The sequence below is a fragment of the Tenrec ecaudatus genome, chromosome 10, assembly GCF_050624435.1.
Source record: "Tenrec ecaudatus isolate mTenEca1 chromosome 10, mTenEca1.hap1, whole genome shotgun sequence".
NCBI classification, from domain to species: Eukaryota; Metazoa; Chordata; class Mammalia; order Afrosoricida; family Tenrecidae; genus Tenrec; species Tenrec ecaudatus.
In genome coordinates this window covers 28,998,744-29,021,231 of record NC_134539.1, presented here as the reverse complement: position 1 = coordinate 29,021,231, position 22,488 = coordinate 28,998,744, and positions in this window count along the sequence as shown.

Below are 22,488 nucleotides of genomic sequence, written 5' to 3'. Positions count from 1 at the left end.
AGCCATATTGATTGAATCCTTTATGCCTGTCACTCATTCAGCTCTTTCAACAAGGTATCTTCCTTCACTGCACCTTCTTCCTGCAATCTCTACTCATACATGAGTTCTTACAGAACAGAGGCAAGAGACACTTACATTGTAAACATCCCACTAAAATCAGAAGCCTTTCATATGCTGCTGATTATTAAATGTATTCTGTTGCATTCTCTCGATAAGAAAAATCAGGGTGATATGCCATATTATATTTCACATGCACACTGTACACCAAATAATAATGAGAAAAATTCATTGCTGCGAAGCACATTCCAATACTCGGTGACTCCATCAATTGTAGAGTAGGATTTTCCCATCCTGCTCTTTGCATGCCATCTTGACAGAAGCAAATTACCATGCTTTTCTTCCACAAGGTCACCGTGTGAGTTCAAAAGATCAACCTTCTCTTAGTAGTCTAGAACACACTCATGTGCCACCCAGAAAACATAGGTTTGGGCCTGGTGAGGGTGGGGGTGGGGACTGTAAAATACTGCAGTGAGAAAATGATCATTTCTTTGTTTAATCCATTGTCTGTCCTCATGGCCTAAGGTTCCAGAGTGGGATGTTAACCACAAGATGAGCAGTTTGAAGCCACCCTCTGCACCTTCAGAGAAAGCCAAGGAGTCCCATTCCCGTGGACACTCTTCCAATCCCAGAGACCAACAAGGGCCATTCTCCCCTATTCTGTAGGGTCGCAGTGAGTCAAAATGTACTCCCTGGCAGGAGAGTTTGTTTTTATTTTTGAGTCTTCCATCCTTATTTTATGAAAGGCTGATGTGGGGGCGGGAGGAGAAAGAGAGAGAGAGTAATCCAAATCATATTGATAGAATTGGTGATCTATGGAAATACTTGACAATGTGTTTGTAAGGCCCTACATATATTCTTAAAAATTTGCTCCAAGATCAAACTCTCCTATTAATGTATTAATTTTCTCTCTTGAAAACAACAAAATGAGCAGAGAAATTTGTTTCCTACACCTCATTTTTACTTTAAATTTACCGATCAAAGAAGGCAAAACAAGTTCTCCATTGTAATAGATTTTTCCCCCTTCAGTTAAAGGCATGGGTTGAGAGATGGCAACGCCGGTCCATTTAACATCTCAGCCTTTGGCACGTTCTGTCTTCTCTCCGCCAGTTGGATATCACATCTTTGGTTAGCTTGTACTTCCCATAATTCAGGAAGAAGAATGAACTCTTCGATTCCATGCCAAACTGGAGGGCCAGGAATGCAGCCTTTTCACAGATGTCCATTTATATGATGCATCTGTCCCCACATCTCACTCTGCCAGCTGGCCTTGTGTAAGCTAGCTGGCAGTGTATGTATTCTCAGGATGTTGGCCAGCAGGCTACTGTTCCAGTGTCCTGGCTTCTACGCCATGTGACTCCTATCCCTGATGGGACCCGACAAACTCAGGGACATTATACCAAAACCAGCTCGAGGGAAGGCAGACTATAGCGATATCAAAAAATCTGAATTGCAAGGTTGACATGAATATATAAATATGTATCAAGAAGTATTTCAAAAAGATAATCAGACTGATTGTTAGAAGGTGGCTCCCTATGTACAATACCTTTGCCCAAGACCATGACTTTGACGGAAACATCACGTGGAACTGCTTGTGCTGAACAAGGGAAGGCAGAGCTAGAATGAGACACTGCTGCCTGTCGCCTGTCAGACATGCACAGGTGTGATCCTCCAGGGAGGTTTCAGAGGTGTCTCATGGAATGGTTGGCTCAGCTTTCTTAGCTTTGATTGCTGCCTTGTCTTCTATTTTGCTGAAGGTTCAGAACCTATTGAGCTGGAACAAACTCCAAGGTTACCTTGACCATTCCACTGGCAGAGGCCATCTCTGAACTATTTCAGGCAGATGGATGTTTATGTTACTCTAGTTTTCCAGCCAGCATATACCCTTGTTCTTTACTGTCTCATTTGCTAAAGTTACCTAGAGATCGTGTTCAAGGAACCTCCACTGCCTCTGTATTTCATACACGTGCAAGTTATGATGCGATCCCGTCTGGTTGAGTTTTATTCCCTCACTTGTGTAGAATTTCAAAAGGACTGTCGCATGGCAGCTGGTGGTAGGAAAAAGCTGAATTCAGAAGCTAAACGTAAAATTTCCAGAACAAAGACACGGTTCTATATTAATGCTTCTGACCCATTTAAACATACTAGTCTAATCATAGTTTAGGATTAGCATAAATATTTTTTCATGTGAAGCATTACTAAGCATATTCATAAGCAGAATCAATAGCATATTAATAAGTTGGCAGTGTGCACAATGTATATAATATGGAAAATAGCAAACACTGAAGTAGAACCATAGCATCAGCAAAGCATCACTTCCTTGGGACATCTATGCAAATAGCCTTTCATTCTGTCCTCTGTCATCTGTCTCAACGATCCCCACATTGCTCAGGCTTCCTTACGCCAAGGAGGTGATCTTCTCTATTGTTTTCCTTTGATTTGCTCTGCTATGTTAGTAGGGATTCTTAATTTTAATGGACACATTTTTATTTTTGTATCTTCAGTTGCCACTTACTTTCCCTTTTCACAAGGATTAGGGAAGAGAGATGAACCCATTATTATTAGATATCAACGCTAACTAATTGGGCTTTAGGAAGCTCCAGAAATATCTTTGGTGAGTTAAGATTATAGAAAATTGCAACAAAAATGTGAATGATGTCTTAAATTGAAGTAGAAATGTCTTAGGAGACAGACTCTTGGACTCAAGTCCACCAACTCTGTTCGGATTTTACAAGATTGCATCCAGACTTGCTTTAAAAAATTTCTTTTTTTTAACTCAAGATCCCTTCCATTTCACAGAAGAGATCCTAATGCAGAAAGAACTCTACATTATTGGTAGTAAGTGTCATGTAATGAATAATAATTTGTGCCTTTCTTGGGAAAGCAAATAGTTTTTCGTGATGGATTCTCTCTCTCTCTCTCTCCCACTGCATCTAGATCTAAATAGTGATATATAGATGGAGATATAAATGTAGAAATAGAGACAGATAGAAGGGATATATAGTGAGATATATTTATGTGTGTGTACATATACATATGTTTTTATATTATATTATATATATATATAATATAACAACAACAACAACAAAAAAGCTCTGCTGGGTAAGTTTTCATAGTACACATTTTCCCCACTAGGCAAGCATCAAGTAACTTGCTCTGAGTTAGTGCACCCAGTGGCGTTGCCTGGGAAGATTCCCTCGTCAGAGTGAATTTTTTCATATAAACAGGTTCCCTCAAACCTCATTATTTGTGACATCTGATTCAAGAGAACAGCATGGGGCTGTACTATTTTGTTTCCTGCTTGGGAAAAATGCCACATAAACTGCTGTGATGTTGAACACACGTACAAGGACAGCATTGTGTAATAAACTCAAGTGTTTGAGTGGTTTTCTCATTTTAAAAATGGTGAAATGTCGACTGATGACAAACCTCATATGGACATCCATCAACTTTCCAAATGGACAAAAATATCACCTCATAGTACATTTGGAGTTTGTTCTACCAGGTCAGACTGTTATTCAAGTTTTCTATTTAGAGGTTCTTAAAGATTGCATAACACTGTGCAACACAAAAAGGCCTACTTTGTGGCAGACTGGGGACTGGTTTTGCCACCATGACAATGCACCTGTTCATGAAGCTGTCTCAGTGCGCCAGTTTTTTGGGGGAAAAAAACAGCATGCTTCTCTTGCCCCATGCACCTTAATCACTTTACCTCACTCTGTGCAATTTCTTTTTGTTTCCCCAAATGAAGAGGGACATTTAAGGACAGCGATTTGATGACATAGAAGAGGTGAAGAAAAGAATGAGGAAGTTGCTATCAGCTGATGAAAGGTGATAAGGTTGTTTTGTAAAAAAATATAAATAAATGCTTAGCTTTGGGGGACAATACTGTTTGGGGGGATATATAAATGCAAAAAAATGATTGGAAAATGTTTCATTTATAAAATCTGGCACCTAACCAGGATGAGTCAGAGGACACACACACATGAATTATATACACACACACATATATAATTTAACATAAATGGGAGACATTTAGTGATGAGCAAGATGTGTAGGCTACTTAATTCCTGGCCTTTGTCATTACTCTTTGGCAAGCAGAGCTACATATGCTGAGAATTATATGGAGAAAGGGATGGCCAACAGAAATGGAATTAAAATTCCTTAATTGCCATGGTGAACTGTAGAGGATACACACACATCTCTCACTTTGTCATACTGAGGTGACTTGCATGTTACTGTGATGATGGAGACTATGCCACCAATATTTCAATGAAAACAAACCTCAGAAATGGACAAGTAAACAACATTATCAGTAAAACTGAAGTTGCGAGGGATTTCACTTAACCCAGATTTATAATCAATGTTTGTGGCAACAAAAACTAAGATATTAAACAGCATAGAGCATTGGAGAAAGATGCTGCGTGATACCATTTTAAAGATTTAAAGAGAAAAGATATCATTTTGGGGACTAAGGAGTCCTGACTCAAATAATGCGTTTTCAAGAGCCTTATATGCATATAAAGTAGAGCAATGAATTTGGAACCAGAAAGAAGAAGAAATGAATCTGAATTATGGTGTTGGCAAAGAATATTCAAGGTACCATGATCTGCCAGAAGAATAAACAATCTGTCTTGATGGAAGTGCAACCAGGAAATTTTTAGTTACCAGGTTGGCAAGAGTTCATCTCATATGCTTTGGACATGTTATCTGGAAAAGCATGCCATTCTTGGTAATGTAGGGGAATGTTAAAAAAGGGACGGTTTCAATGATATGGATTAACATAACTCCTACAACAACGAACTCCAACCTATCAACAACAGGGCAGGGTTTTGTTCTGTTGTTACAAAGCCACTTTGAGCCAGAGTCAAACTGATGGCAGTTAACAACAACCATAACACCTTAGCAAATGGTATTCAAACAGGAGTTCGAAAAATTAGCACACATTCTCACAAAACCCAGCACCTACGCAGGATGATCCAGACGATAGAGTTATTAACCACCATGGTGAGGAGTATATTTTTGAAAGGAGTCTTGTATTTATGTAAAACCACAAGTTTGCTGTTTTTTGTAAGGTAGAAATGACAGTGAAAGCTTCTGTCCTAACTTCCATCCTTAAATACAAAGGGTATGACTGATACCCTGGTCTCAGAAGACAAGTTCTGGCACCAAATTGATAAAATCAAGGTCACACAATTACTGCAATGGACAGGAGGGCCAAATCGCTCATGAGATCAGTCCAACTCATAGAAAATTATAGCATTGGTTATTGATTATCATATATTTGAAAGAAAAATAGACGAGTGGTCTGTTAAGTATGTAGTTTACCTTTTTAAGTGGGAGAGTTACAGGTAAAGTGAAAAGAAAGAGTCGTGACTCCCAATCAAGTTCCTGAATTCAGTTGTTTAAGATTCAGACTCACTTTACTGAATCAGAGTCTGGATTCTTTGAGGAGAGACTGCCATGCACATTCAAAATATGCATATTAGTAATCTTCTCAGCCTTAAAAGTGCATACAGTCTTTTAAAATAATGACTGTGCATTGAAGAAAAGTTAATAATCATATTTTTCAGAGACTGCTGGTACTGGCTTCAAAATACCCAAACATCACTATGGTCAGAGTTGGCATCTTAGCAAATTTTAGCAACATGAACATGTACTCCATGAGGTCAATAGGTTGTAGCCACTGCAGAGAAATCTTCCAGCAAAAGAGGAAAAAAAAAATGAGGTCCTGACATGATGCTACATCCTAGGGATATCAATTGTCATTAAGAAGCTAATGCCAGGTGGATTATACTGCACCGCTTCTCTCATGGAAGCCATGTATCTTTGTTCTTGCTGGAAAGGATAGTGTCTTTGCAGACAGTCTGTCTTTGGTGCATGCAGTGCTTCAGGTAAAACTCTCAAAAATGAACCTAAAGAATATTTTGTTCGCTGCCGTGGCATTCCACACAATCTCGCCCTATCAAGGACATATACAAATTCACAGCAAAAATGCATGGCAATTGACCCACACTCGTAGAATTCACCAGTCTTTCCATATTCCACCATTTGTAAGCAGCTGATTTGTTCAAATGGTAAAATGACATCTTTTTTTTTTAATGACATCTTGAAGAATAAATTACATCTTCTGGGAAGATGGCGGACTAGGGGACCCGCATACTCAGAGCTCTTTCGAAAAAAGGTGGATTTGGTGTCCAGGTAGCCGATTGGCAGAAGTCTGTTGAGTGAAATATGGCCCTGGGACAGCAAACCAACCCCACCCACGCACTTGTCCTGAGCCGAGCCTCGGTGATCCAGGACCTGATTCGTGGGACATCTCTAGTCAGTAGGCTGCTGCCACCACAGTCGCCATTAGCTATAGCCCCACTCTATCCCAAGACTGCGACCCCGCCCCTGTCCCTCCCGCCCCAGTGCCCAGAGTTGCTTGCGTGCTCTGCCAAGACATGCACAGCAGAGGCGGGACCCCCTACAGCAGCTGTCCACTTGCGTGACCCCACTAGGAGAGAAGCTTCCCTTTTCCACCGTTCTCCATGTGGCAGCGATCTACTCTTGGGCCAACATCCCTCCCTCCATTCATCCAAGGCCCGGGTAACTGGCCTGCAGTAAACTAGGGGCTGCCTAGGTGACCCCACAGGGGACCATCCACCTCCATTGCTGCCTGGGACCTCTCCACTGCACCCCGCTTGCCCGTCCGCCTGCTCCCATCAGCTTAGCTCCTGCTAATCTCCTGGCCGGGAACCTGAGCTGTGCACTTCCAGCCAGTGCGGCCTGCAGCCGGCGTCCATCGCACTTCTACCCCGACACTACGTTTCCGCAGAAGCCACTTCAGGTGGCCTGCATCACCACAGAGCCCTCAGCCCGCAGCCTGGAGTGCTAGACCTATGTGTCACAGGGTGTCCCTTCCAGCGCTGACAGGGCCAGGAGGAACAGTGGGCGCTCCTGCCTACTGGGAGCACAAGCGGCAGGGCCTTGCCCTCTTGCCAGATCGGCTTTGCCCTCCCCAGTGCACTGCGGGGATTCCTGTTGCAGGTGCATTCCTCCCAGGGCAGAGGGCAGGTGCCATTGCCTACTGTTTCCCACCAGAGCTGCCACTGTCTGATCTGGCCTGAACCACGTCAGTCGCTGAATTATCTCAGCACTGCAGGTCACTGTAGGGAACTCCACCGACACAGCAGTCTGACCCATCCTTATAGTAGGTCATAGGAAGTTGCATTAAAGAATCCTTAACAGTAACATATACAGGTTCCCCTGGCCTCCCAGAAACATGGGGCCTCTGAACGGATTGAGGAAAAATCAACAGACCACACAACTCCCATCCAGAAAAAAACAGAGACAAAACGTAGTAGCAGAGCTAATGTCTCTCATCGAAGACACAGATACAGATCTGCCACAGAAGGAAATCTGAAGAAATCTGCTCACAGTAACACAGGAGCTGAGGGAAGCATCCCAGAATAAGGATGCAATGATAGAGGAGATGAAGTCCACAATAGATGGGATGAAGTTCACCCACCTAAGGGAACTGCAGGAGCTATCAGAGGTGGTAGCAGAAGTCACACACAAGGTCACAGAATTTATGATTAGGCTTGAGGAGGCAGAGAACTGTATCAATGATCTTGAGGACACTCAAACAGACCTAAGCAAGCGAGAAGACAGTCAGATAGGAAAATTAATAGCCTGAGATCAATGACTGATGCTTTGAATAGGAATGATATTCAAATAATTGGTCTGCCAGAGCACAACACAACACACAAGTCGACAGCCAAGATCAAAGGAATTTCTGGAAGAAAACGTTCCCGCCCAAACAAGGGAGATCCAGGCAATCATACAGGAAGCATAAAGAACGCCAGATAGACAAAACCCCTAGAAGAACATGCCAAGACACATAATAGTGAAAATATCCAATTTAGAGGAAAATTTTATGAGTAGTAAGAGAAAAGCAGACAGTCACATACAAAGGAGCTCAGGTAAGGATATGGTCAGACCTATTAGCAGATACCATGAAGAGGAGTAGAGAATGGAACAACATCTTCCAAAAGCTGAAAGAAAAAAAACGCCTCCCCACAGAATCCTGTGCCCAGCCAAGTTATCCATTCAGATAGATGGTGAGATAAGGGTCTTCCAAGAGAAGGAAAGACTCAAAGAATATGCTGCAAGACACCCGACCCTGTGGAAGAAACTGGCTGACTCACTATGGCCAGAGGATCAACCGCCATCAAGAACAAACAGGAGACCACCATATAGACCATCTCCATCTAGAAGCCAACATGCCAGCAACAATTCCCAGGACAACAGGGTCTCAGCAGGAAAAGAAGACAAGATAGAAACTCTCCACTCAAACACAGCACACTGATATGAAATGAGATAGGTAAAGAGCCAAAACACAAAACAGGGTAGACAACTATGAATCCACATAGAGTGATAATATCTCTGAACTCCAATGGACTCAATTCATACATTAAAAGAAAAAAGCTTGAGGACTGGCTCAGAAAACATAATCCATCAATCTGTTGCCTGCAAGAGACACATCTTAAGTGCACAGCCAAGAATATGCTAAGAATAAAGGGTTGGCAGAAAGTTTACCAATCAAATTGTAACTCAAAAAAGGCAGGGGTGGTTATCTTAACTCCAACAAAATAGACCTCAAGATCCAAACCATAAAAAGACACAAAGAGGGACATTACATAATGCTCAAAGGTCAGTAAACCAAGAAGCACTTAGCATATTGAATATTTGTGTTCCAAGTAATGGTGCTGTGAATTTTGTCAAGCAAACTACTAAAAGAGGAAAAAAGAAATCATGAATCAACAATAATAGTAGGTGACTTTAGCACGCTGCTATCAGAGAAAGACAGGTCACTGGGAAAGAAGCTCAGCAAAGAGGCCATAGAGCTAAACAATGTAATTAGGCAACAGGGCCTGATACTCAATTATAGAGCTTTCCATCCAAATGCAAATGATTTCACATTCTTCTCAAGTCCACATGGATCTTTTTCAAGAATAGACCACATGCTGGGAAACAAGTCCAGCCTGAGTAAATTCAAACACATAGATATTATCCAGATATCTTTCTCAGATCACCATGCCATAAAGCTGGAGATTAATCAGAGGATGTCCAGAAAAGCAAGGGCAACAAATTGGAGGATGAACAACGATCTCCTGTCACATGAATGGGTACAGGCCCCGATTAGAAGGGATATTAGGAAGTTTCTAGAAACTAACGAGAATGAAAATACAACGTATCAAACTTATGGGACACTGCAAATGCAGTTATCAGAGGTAGCTTGATATTATTAAATGCATGTATGAAAAAAGAAGAGAGGCGTATGACATACGTTAACACAAAACCTCCAACAACTAGAGCAGAGTCAGCAGAACAACCCCTCCAATAGCAAGAGGAAAAACATAATAAAAATCAGGACAGAGTTAAACCAGTGGGGAGACAAGAGAACAATGCAAAAGATAAATGCAGCTAAAAGCTGGTTCTAAGAAAGAATTAACAAAATTGACAGTCCTCTGGCAAAGCTTACCAAGGATAGAAAGGAGCAAACATCAATAGCCAGGATGAGGGATGAATCAGGGGCAATAACAACAGACCCCAATGAGATGAAAAGGATAATCACAAAGAACAATTAAGGTCTGTATTCTAATGAGTTCAGAAACATGGAAGACATGGATAAATATTTGGAAAAACAGTCTCTCCCTAGATTATTTCAGAAAGAGATCAACAAACCAATAACGAATGAAGAAATAGAGAGGGTCATCAAGAACCTACAAATTAAAAAGCCCCACAGCCAGATGGCTTCACAGCAGAATACTACCAATCATTCAGGGAAGAGTTGACACTGATCCCCCACAAAGTATTCCATAACATAGAAAAGATGACAAAACTCCCAAACTCACTTTACAAAGCCAGCATTACTTTGATACCTAAACAGGGCAAAGACCCCACAAGTATAGACAATTACAGATCAGTATCTCTAATGAACATAGGTGCAAAAATCCTTAACAAAATATTGGCCAAAAGAATACAAAAGTATATAAAATATATCATCCACCACAACCAGGTAGGATTCATCTCAGGGATGCAGGGATGGTTTAACATCTGAAAATCCATCAACATTATATACCACATCAAGAAGAAAAAGGATAAAAACCATATGATATCCATAGATGCAAAAAAAAAGCATTTGACAACATCCAACACCCATTCCTAATCTAGACACGCATGAAGATAGGATTGAAAGGTAAGTTTCTCAAATTGATACAAGCTATCTATGAAAGGCCAACAACCAACATCATAGGCAATGGAGAAAAGACAAAAACAATCCCATTGAAAAAGGGTACAAGACAAGAATGCCTCCTGTCCCCACTTCTATTCAATATCATTTTGGAGCTTCTGGCTAGCATCATAAGACAGCGGAAGGACATCAAAGGAATCCAAAAGGGAGAGAAAGAGGTGAAACTATCATTATTTGCCGACGACATGATCCTGTACATAGAAGACCCTAAAAGCTCCACAGCTGGAGTACATACAGTGATAGAGGAACATGGAAGAGTGGCAAGATACAAGATCAATAAACAGAAGTCAGTACGTTTTCTATGCACATCAGACAGGACCATGGAAAACGGAATTAAGAAGGAAGTACCCTTCATAGTAGCTAAGAATAAACTGAAATACCTAGGAATATATTTAACAAAAAAATACTAAAGACCTATACAAGGAAAACTATAAGGCTCTACTACAGGAAACCAAAAGCAACTTCCACAAATGGAAGAACATCCCGGGCTCATGGATTGGAAGGCTTACCATAGTAAAGATGACAATTCTACCGAAAGCATCTCACAAGTTCAATGCTATACCAATTCAAATACCAACAACCTTCTTCAATGAATTGGAAAAACTAAACACCAATTTAATATGGAGAGGGAATAAGCCCAGAATTAGCAGAGACCACCTCAAGAAGAAGGTCTCAGCTGGATGACTCGCCTTATCCGTTTTTAATACCTATTACACAGCTATAGTGGTCAAAAGAGCATGGTACTGGCACAACGACAGATACTCGACCAGTGGAAAAGAATAGAAAGCCCAAGAATAAAACCATCAGGATATAGACAACTGATCTTCAACAAGGGCCCCAATACCATCCAGTGGGAATCGGATGCCCTGTTTAACAAGTGGTGCTGGAAACAATGGATATCCACATATAGAAAGATGAAACATGACATTTACCTCATCCCATGCACAAGAATAAACTCAAGGTGGATCACAGACCTAGAAGTTAAACCCCAAACTATCAGGACCATCAAGGAGGGAATTGGGACTAACCTCAGAGCACTGGCCCAGGGAACTCATAGGCTCACTGCAATAGGGAAGGGTGCACACACAGGTGAACTGGAAATCGACAAATGGGATTTAATAAGAATAAATCACTTGTGTACCTTGAAAGACTTCACCAAGACGGTGACAAGACAACCCACAGACTGGGAGAGTATATTTAGTAATGACACATTGGACAAAGGGCTCATTACTAAAATGTACAACACCATCATGACCTGCAAAAAGAGCAAAAAATTAACCCCTAAGGAAGTGGGCAAAAAAGATGAATGAACTTTCACTAGGGAGGAGACCCATATGGCCAATAAGCATATGAGAAAGTGTTCCAGGTCATTAGCCATAAGAGAAATGCAAATCAAAAATAATCATAAGATACCACCTAACACCCGTGAGGCTAGCCCAAATCAGCAAATCAGAGAGCAACAAGTGTTGGAGGGACTGTGGTGAAGTAGGAGCCCTCCTCCACTTCTGGTGGTCGTGTAGATTTGTACAGTCACTGTGGAAAGAAATCTGGAGATTCTTAAAGAAAATGGAAATTGATCTACCGTATGACCCAGCCAACCCTCTGATGGGCATATACCCAGTGAAAGCAACAAATAAAACACGACCAGTCATCTGTGCTCCAATGTTTATTGTGGAACAATTCAATACATGATTGGATTAGCAAACTCTGGCACATTCACACAATGGATTACTATGCAGCCCTGAAAAAGCACGGACGATCACATGAAACATTTCATTTCATGGGAAGAGCTGGAAGGAATCATGTTAAGCGAGGTAAGCAAAATTCTAAAGGACAGGTATAACATAAGTCCCCCGAGGTAAGTACAATCAGCAGAGCAGGAATAGAAGAATAAATATCTATACCACAATAAACGGGCAGAAGCAAAGATAGTTGGAGAGAGGGCAAGCCACACCTAGGGAGGTACATGAGATCCCAACTTAAAGAAGGGGGAGGGGGGGCAGATGGAGAGAGAAGCAGGGTGGGGAGAAACTGAGTTTATGGCATGCTGGGAACAGGGCACTAACCCAGTCAGGGGGCGGGGTATTGGTTATGTCCCCAAAGAACTGGAATGTGCATACTGACCCAACTATGACATGCCAAACCAGGAGAGCAACTTAACGCCCGGAGGAATCCACAAATAGACTGGTCTAATCAGCCCTAACCAGAATTTGCCTGACCCCACCATGGAAGGGAATACCACAGAAAATGAAAATAGATCGTCTGGTGTGGGAAAGGAACTGACCTACCACACCACACCCAGAAAGAAACTGAAGCAAAGAAAGGAGGAAGAACAGAGTGGAGCACACATGGGCCCACCAAGCTCAGAGGATGATAGCCTGGCTCTGAAGGCCCAATGTACAGAGAGGACCATATAGCCGGCCCATTGGTGAGATGCAACATCCTGCACTGGATGTGCGACTGCGCTGCGCCCACCACACTGAGGAAAAATACTGGGCGTGCGCAATGGAGCAGCAGGGGAAACACAGCAATGAGGTCCCGAAGGAGTATAAAGGATGGACTCGATGGACTCTGGGGCCAGGACGTGGCACTCCATCACTCTCGTCTGGAAAACACTCCTAAAGGTCAACAAACAGACCTTGAACTACTAACAGGATTTTTTTCTTTTATTCTCTTATTTTAAATTTTGTATGTCAGTGGCTTTTTTGTTTGTTAGCTTGTCGGTGTTGATTCCATCGTCACCATGTTCTTATGTACCATTTTGGTGCTGTCGAAGCAATCCCAATGTTATGCACATATCAATATATCTGCAGGTCCACCTAGATAAAATAGTCTGGACAAACAATGTGAGAAGAAAATAACAGGACCAACGGTTCCAGAGGGACATGAGAGTGTGGGAGGCAGGGGAAGGGAGGAGCTGTTGGCCAACCCCGGGAAAAGGAGACAATGAGTGCTTCAAAACCAGTGGCAGGGAGGGGATGGGAGGACTGGTAGGGAGTCACCAAGGGCAAGGTAACTGACAGGAATTACTGAAACCAGAATGAAGGCTGAACATGGTAGTGGGGCAGGAGGAAAGCATAAGGAAATAGAGGAAAGGAGTAGGAGGCAAAGGGTATACATAGAAGCCTAAATACAGACATGTTCTTATGTAAATATATTTATCATTGGGAGGAAATATACCTATATGCATATATTTATAAGTTTAGTAGTAGAGTAGCAGGTGGACATTGGGCCTTCTCAGGCACATTCCTTTAATATAAGAGCACCTTGCTGAGCTAAAGGGTCATTTCATGATACCCACCTTCCTGACATGATCACTGAAGACGGACGAGTGCATAAGCAAATGTGATAAAGAAAGCTGATGGTGCCCGGCTATCAAATGATATAGTGTCTTGGGTCTTAAAAGCTTGAGGGCAAACAAGCAGCAGTCTAACTCAGAAGCAACAAAGTCCACAGATAAGAAGCACACAAGCCTGTGTGATCAAAGGGCTGAGGGGACCAGGTTTCAAGTACCAAAGGCAGGGGCGGGGGGTGAATCATTTCTTTGTGAATGAAGGGAGCGTGTGATGGGAACCCAGTGCCCATCTGTAGACAGCTGGACAACCCTTGCAGAGGGGTAGTGGGGAGGAGATGGGTCACTCAGGGTTCAGTGTAGCGATAATGAAACTCAAAACCTTCCTCTAGTTCTTGAACGCTTCCTCCCTCCAACTATCATGATCCCAATTCTACCTTGCAAACCTGGTTAGACCAGAGGATGCACAGTGTTACAGATGGGAACCAGAAACACAGTGAAACCAGGACAGATGAACCCCCCAGGACCAGAGGTGAGAGTGGCTGTACTGGGAGGGAAGGGGGAGTGGTTAGAAAGTGGGAATGGATCACAAGGCCTACATGTAACCTCCTCTCTGGGGAATGGGCAACAGAAAAATGGGTGAAGGGAGATGGCCGGCAGTGTAAGGTAAGATAAAACAATAATTTATAAATTATTAAGGGTTCATGAGGAGGGTGGAGTGGGAGGGGAGGGGGACGGAAAAAGGAAAATGAGGAGCTTATTCCAGGAACCCAAGCAGAAAGTGAATTTTGAGAATGATGAGGGCAACGATTGTCTAAGTGTGCTTTACACAATTGATGTATGTATGGATTATGATAAGTTTTATGAGCCCCCATAAAATTATTTTTTAAATAAAAGAAACAACTCTAAAAAAAAGAATAAATTACAATACCAAGTAGTTGGTGATATTCTACCCACAGGGCTTGTACAATGTTCTCAAACAGACAAACATAAAATGTACAAAAACAAGCAAACTAAAAAAATTTACATCCTCAATCTGTAATTATTCCTACCACAGCCAAGACTCACTTGATAAGCCTAACTATAAACACAGCAAGCAACATAGACGAAAAGTTTATTTGTTTGGGAATAGGGAGTAGAATATGGAGTGATATTTCTTACTATTAGCCCTACTAATTCACTAGGAACACTTTGCTTCCTGTTCATGAGATCTTATGCTCTGCTGACCCAATGATTTCAGAGGAAAAAATTCTTCCACCAGAGATAAGTGGTAATTCAATTTAACTGGAAATGCAGGCTGTCACTCAGCCATCTGAGGCTCTTTATGCCTCTGGAACAACAAAGAGAGTTATTGTACTTGCTGGAGTGATTAACTTGAGTTAAGTTCTTAGATATTGAAAGAGGAATGTTTACTATTGTTAGATTCAATTGACTCAGTTCCAACCCATAATGACCTTATGCACAACAGAACAAAACACTGCCCGTTCCTGTGTCATCGTCACATGCTTTCTCTGCTTGATCTCATTGTTGCAGCCACTATGTTAATCTATCTCATTGAGGACCTTCCTCTCTTTTCTTTTCCCTCTATTGTACCAAGCATTATGGCCTCCTCCAAGGACTAGTCTCTCCTGACGACATCTCTGAAGTATGTAAAAGGTTATCTCTCCGTTCTGTCTGTCCTTTCAGGACAGCTTTGTGTGTCCTTTCAGCAGTTCATAGTACATCCAATATTCTTCCTCAGCCCCACAACTCAAACACATCAATTCTACTCTCTTTCTTATGCAATGTCCAACTTTCACATGCATATGAGACAATTGAGAATACCAAGTCTTTGAACAGGTGCACCTTAGTCTTCAAATATATCGGTGTTGATTTCAATACTCTAAGAAGGTCATGTGCAGCCAATTTACCTTGTGTATTACATAATCTTTTAAAGTACTACTTGAGCTTCTTTAAAAGAATAGTGAACTTCTATGAAGTAAAGCAGAAAAGGGAAATGAAGTATATGCATCTTAAAAAACAATTTAATTTTTAGTAATTATCACAATAACAGGATCATTTATATATAGTAATCTACAGATAACTGGTGGGACACACTATATAGTAATCTTTAAACAGGGGTGATAAATTAGGCTTGTAAAGCACATTACAGAACAAAAAGGGAATGGAGCGGCGAGGTCCCCAGGGAATGCTGAAGGTCGACTTTGGGGCCAGGGAGTGGTACCCCAACAGACTGGACTGGAAAACACTCCTAAAAGCCAACAAACGATCCTTGAACTAACTACAAGCTTTTCTTTCTTATTTTGCTTTGTTTTCATTTGATTGTTGTTGTTTTGTTGTATATTTTTGCTTGTTTTTTTCTATCTTGTTTTTGTGCATGTTATTATCTCCGCAGCTCTGTCTAAATAAGATAGGCTGGATGAATATTTGGAGGAGAAAACAACGGGACCAAAAGTTCCGCAGGGACATGGGAGAGGGGAGGTGGGAAGGTAGTGGTGTTAATAAACCCAGGGACAAGGGAACAAGTGATCCAAATTGGTGGTGAGGTGCGTGTGGGAGGCCTGGTAGGGCATAATCAAGGGTAATGTAACCAAGAGGATGCTGAAACCCTGGTGGGGACTGAGCATGATAGTGGGACAGGAGGAAGGTCAAGGGAAATAGAGGAAAGAGCTGGGAGGCAAAGACCATTTATAGAGGCCTAGATAAAGACATGTACATATGCAAATATATTTATGTATGTGGATGGGGAAATAGATCTATGTGCATATATTTAATGGTTTATCATTAAGATAGCAGGAGGATATTGACCTTCACTCAAGTAATCCCTCAATGCAAGAATACTTTTTTCTATTAAATTGGCATTCTATATTGCTAACCTTCCTGAAACAACCACTAAAGACAAAGCAGGGGTATAAGCAAATATGGTGAAGAAAGCTGATGGTGCCCAGCTATCAAAAGATATAGCATCTGGGATCTTAAAAGCTTGAAGGTAAACAAATGGGTCATCTAGCTGAGAAGCAACAAAGCCCACATGGAAGAAGCACACCAGCCTGTGTGATCACAAGGTGTCGAAGGGATCAGTTATCACATCAAAGAAAGAAATATCATATCACTGTGTGCTCACCTCCATGATATGATCGCTGAAGACAAATGGGTGCTTAAGCAAATGTGGTGAAGAAAGCGGATGGTGTCTTGCTATCAAAAGATATAGTGTCTGGGGTTTTAAAGGCTTAAAGGTAAACAAGCAGCCATCTAGTTCAGAAACAACAAAGCCCACATGGAAGAAGCACACCAGCCTGTGCGATCATGAGGTGTCAAAAGGATCAGATTTCAAGCATCATCAGAACAATAAATTTTACCATAGTGAATGAAGGGAAAGTGTGGAGTGGAGACCCAAAGCCCATTTGTAGGCCACTCCAGATCCCCTGCCAGAGGGGTCTTGGGAAGAAGATGAGCCAGTCAGGGTGTGATATAGCAACGATGAAAAAATACAATTTTGCTCTAGTTTCTGAATGCAATACAACTTTCCTCTAGTTCCTAAATGCTTCCTCTCCCTGCCCCCACTATCATGATCCAAATTCTCCCTTTCAAGTCTGGCTAGACCAGTGGATGTAAACTGGTACAGATAGGACCTGGAAACACAGTATATCTAGGGCGGATGATCCCTTCTCGACTAGTGGTGTGAATGGCGATATTGGGAGCGTAGAGGGAGGGTGGTTTGGAAAGAGGGGATTGATTACAAGGATCTACATGTGACCTCCTCTCTGAGGGAGGACAACAGAAAAGTGGGTGAAGGGAGACGTCAGACATGGCAAGTATGACAAAATAATAATTTATAAATTATCAAGGGTTCATGAGGAAGGGGTAAGGGGGAGGGAGAGGGAAAATGAGGACCTGATGCCAGGGGCTTAAGTAGAGAGCAAATGTTTTGAGAATGATGAGGGCACCGAGTGTACAAATGTGCTTTACACAATTGATGTATGTATGGATTGTGAAGAGTTGTATGAGCCCCTAATAAAATGATTTAAAAAACCACAACATTACCATATTTTCATGCAAATAACACACCTTCTATGATGGTTTTCCAACTGCTTCTTCCCTTGGGATGTATTTTCATAAAGTGTTACTATATTAAAAAACTTAGCATATTGTTAAACAATTAAAATTAGCATACCACATTTATAAAAGTACCTCCTGGGGCATGGTATTTGGGAGGATTGTTGGCAAATAAACACAGAAGCATTGTCATTTGAAAAAAAATTACAGTATTTAGAATCACCAACTATGTGATTATCCATGTATTAAAGTTATGATTTCAATCCACCAATTTCTTAAAAGGTTGTAAAATTCTTGACTTTCTATGTTCTAGGATTACAAACAAAAGCCGGGAGGAACTATTACAAGTACCTTATTTGCAGTGTATGGTTGCACAGTCATTCAGGTACTTGACTGCTAACCAAAAGGCCAGCTGTTTGAAGCTGCCAGCTGTTCTATATGAGAAAGATGTAGCAGTCTGCTGCCATAAATATCTACAGCTTCATAAGTTCTCTGTTCTATATACTCACTATGAGTGAAAATCGACTTGATGACAATAGATGAGCATTCCTATAGTGTTGTGGCCTACTGTTTTACAATTACACAACTATTTCATATGGACAAGAAATGTTGTGTCTTTCATTCTCAAAAAATTACAGGATATAACACAAGTTAAGATAGTGTTAAAAAGTGTTTGCCTAAAGTGTCAAGGCAAAAATCCAGAGGAAAATGCACTGTACTCCATCTTGGCTTCCCACATTTGGTATTAACATTTTATTATTTCTTTTCTCATCAAGAAAGAAACATGGCAGAATCTAGTAGAAATTAGAAGAAAAATATTTTTTATTTAAAGACAAAGAAATTTGCAAATTAATAAACACAAATGCAGATCCTAAACTAAGTGAGTTCAAGTGGGGAGATTTCAGGGAGTTTTCCTATGTAAATGCGATCAAATTCAATAAAAATCCAGTGATTGTTTTATATTGGGTAATGGTTATATAACAAATTCGGTGTGGGTACATCTGAATGGTAAGATATATGTATGTTTCTATATTCTTTAAGTTACAAAGTGATTATTAAATTGAACACATGTAGTATTGATATAACCATGAGGGTCTTCTTACATGACTGCAGGGAGGATACATGTAATTTTAAAGATAATCTTGAATAAGCATTGGTTTTAAGAGTCATTTTTTGGTCAAATTATCTGAGCAGGGTATATTATTAAGCAAGCAAAATCACATTCCTTTCTAAAATTATTTATGAAGTAATTTTCTCAAGGTACAGTGGAGAGTCACAGGAAGGACAGGCCATATTCTTGATACAGAAGTTACTTTTAATTCAAAATAGAGTTTTGACTTCACACCTGGACATGGCCATCCTCTGACCTCTGAAGTGATAAGTTAATTTGGCATGTTTTACTCATCCTTTAGGAGCTAGGGGGCAACATAGGTTACACAGTGAGTCACGAGCTTCAATAACAGCAGTTCCAACCTACCAGCCACACGGCAAAAAGAAGATGAGGCTATCTGCTCACCTAGATATTCCTAGCCAAGAAACTCTGCAGAGAATCACTGTGAGTCAGAATTGATTGGATAGTAGAGTTTGTTTCTTTTGGCGGGTTATTCACCTTTCCATATATTTGCATGCAGTACTGCAGAGTTTAAATTTTGAAATGTTTACTTTAAAATATGTCCTCAAATTGTATTTATTTGGAATTCCATATCCAATGGTAAAATTAATGAGCAATTTTTATTACTTTATTGTTAATGTAATTCGATTAATTGAAAGTCTAAAACGGCACCTCTTTAATTTCAAATGTTTATTAAACCCTTTATTCATTTTGATGATCATTATATTATAAGAACACTGCCTTTAAATCACACTGTTGGAAATACAAAATATCCTGTAATATTAGAGAAGTTTCTTATTGCATTTCATTAAGTTTTAATTTTCTTATTATCCCATCATCCCTTCTACCATTGAGTGGAATAATACATTGAAACCTCTTTTCAGAAGAAAGCTAAACTATTAAAATTGCATTTTGAAATGAGATATTTTCAATTTAGTTCAGATTACAATAGAAAAGTAAATTGAGTTTTAGAAATGTGAATTTCTAAAGAAAATATTCAAAGTGAACAATTACAGATTCTTTTTTTGGTAAGGGGGATACAAATTGGCAAATGTAGCTCTTATTTAGCAGCATTCAACCAAGGACACATTGCATTTATAACACTATCTCTAACAATCGGCATATTGATTCTATGACAAAAGTCTGGGTACAATTCTAATTCTTAGCTTTGAACATGAAGGGTATTCTCCTTTGGAGAGCATACAACAAGGGTTCCAATGATGGAATTTACAAAAGAAAACGGATTACATCCATATATAACATTTCATCGTGGTTTATTATCCCAGGCCTATGTTAAAAACTTAAGGTTTAGGCTTATTTGATATAAAAATGCGATAACCCCTAAAAGAACATTGTTTAGCTTGAATAAGACTAAAGATTTCTGTTGGAGTTTTGCTTAAAAACAAAAATAAAGAAGAGTAATCTCAATATTGAACTCACTTACTGCTAATGGGTTGATACTAACTCATAGGGACTGTAGAGGACAGGGTAGAACTGCCCTTTCAGGTTTCTGAGCTTATAACTCTTTATGAGATTAGAAAGCCTCATCTTTCCCTCTAGAAGCAAATGGTAGTTTTGAACCACAGATCTCTTGTGGGGGCGTGTGGTTCTATGTCAATCATTGTGTTCGGTTTCCCCTTTCTCCCCTCAACTTCCCCTTGCCCTCCTGGTATCATTACTCTCATTATTAATCTGAGGGGTTTACCTGACCTAGAATTCCTGTATTTCAAACTCTTATCTGTATCAGTGTACATGCTCTGGTCTAGTGGATTTGTAAGGTAGACTTGGGATCATGGTAGTGCGGGGAGGAAGGATTAAAGAACTAGAGGTGTTTTTGTCAGTGTTATACTGCACCCTGACTGACTCATTATTTATAGGTGTTTTTTCTTTTTTGTCGTTGTTGTTGTTACTGTAATTTTTATAAATTTTTCTCTTGTTTTATTTTGCTTTGTCTTATTTTTGTACTTATTAATGTCTCTGCATGTCAAACTAGCTAAGATAGGTGGGGTAAATAATCCAGAGAAGAAAAGAACGGGGGTCTTTAAGGGGGGACACAGGAGAGGGAAGAGGCAGGGGATTGGAAAGGTGGGTGTCAACAAACCCAGGGAAAAGGGAACTACAAATGATCTATGAGGGCATAAGATGCCTAGTGGGGCTTGATCAAGGGCCATATAGCTGAGAGGAACTACTGACATCTGAATGAAGGCCGAACATGAAAATGGGACAAGAGGAGAGTAAAAGAAAGTAGAGGAAAGAACTAGGAGGCAAAGGACATTTACAGAGGTTTAAATACATGCATATACATATGTAAATATATTTCATATAACTTTGGGGAATACACTTTGCATACACATATTTGTTAAGTTTTAAGGCAGCAGACAGGCATTGCCTCTACTCAAGTACTCCCTCAACACAAGAACAATTTGTTCTAATAACTTGGCATTCTGTGATACTCACCTTCCTGACACAATCACTGACACAATGGATGCATAAGCAAATGTGGTGAATAAAGTTGATGGTACATGGCTATCAAAAGATATAGCGTCTGGGGTCTTAAAGGTTTGAAGATAAACAAGAGGTCATCAAGCTGAGAAACAACAAAGCCAAAAAGGAAGAAGCACACCCGCCTGTGTGATCATGAGGTGTTGATTGGATCAGGTATCAGGCATTAAAGATCCAGAACAAAAAATCATATCTATGTGAATGAGGGGGAGGGCAGATTAGGGAGCCAAAGCCCATCTGTGGATAATTGAATGTACTTCTTATTGATAAAATTTTATGTATTGATTTGGATGCTGGGTGATAGCGTTCTTGTTCATTAAAGAAAGTTAATGTAATTACTCCAGGAAAGTCTAAATTCTGTGTCCCAATTTTGCTCTTTTTCTCAGTTACATGTGCTGCACAGCTGCCAGAGTGACCTTTGTAAAACACAAAACTAATCATGCAATCCCCTTGCTGACTGTCTCCAACAGTTCCCCATAGTTTTCCAGATAAAGTTCAAATTCCATAGCTGGTCCTAAAAGATAGGTCATGATTTAACCCCTGAAATTTCTGGCCTTTAGTAAGAGTAGGGACCAATTATGAAATTGATCACCTATTTTTGGCACTTGGATTAAATAGTCTTCAATTGTTTGTAGATTAGGAAAAAAATCTCCAACGGGTTGTTTCTACTCTGAGTCTTACCTAAACACACAAGCTACTTTTTGAGTTGCCTTTGAGTCTTTGGAATTCATAAAATCCTGTCGAGCCTTGTGCACTGTGGACTCCTTAAATTATACTTCGTTTATGACTTCTTTTGCTACTGTTTAGCTTCGTGTAATTTTCCACCCTGATTATACTCCTCAGACCTCACCAAAGGCACTCACTTAAAGGTTCTCAGTCTGTGGGTTGCAACCCTTTGGGGGTCAAATGACTCTCTCACAGGGGTCACCCAATTCATTACAGTAGCAAAATGACACTGATGAAGTAGCAACAGAAATAATTTTATGGTTGGGGACACCACAACATGAGGAACTGTATTAAAGGGTCACAGCATTAGGAAGGTTGAAAACCACTGCTCTATAGCTTTGTGTTCTTCTTGCCTTCAAACCAAGTCTCAGTTACATCCAAGGAACTAAACAATTGTTTGAATTATAAACGCATCTTCTTATTGTTATCTTAAAAATGTTAACC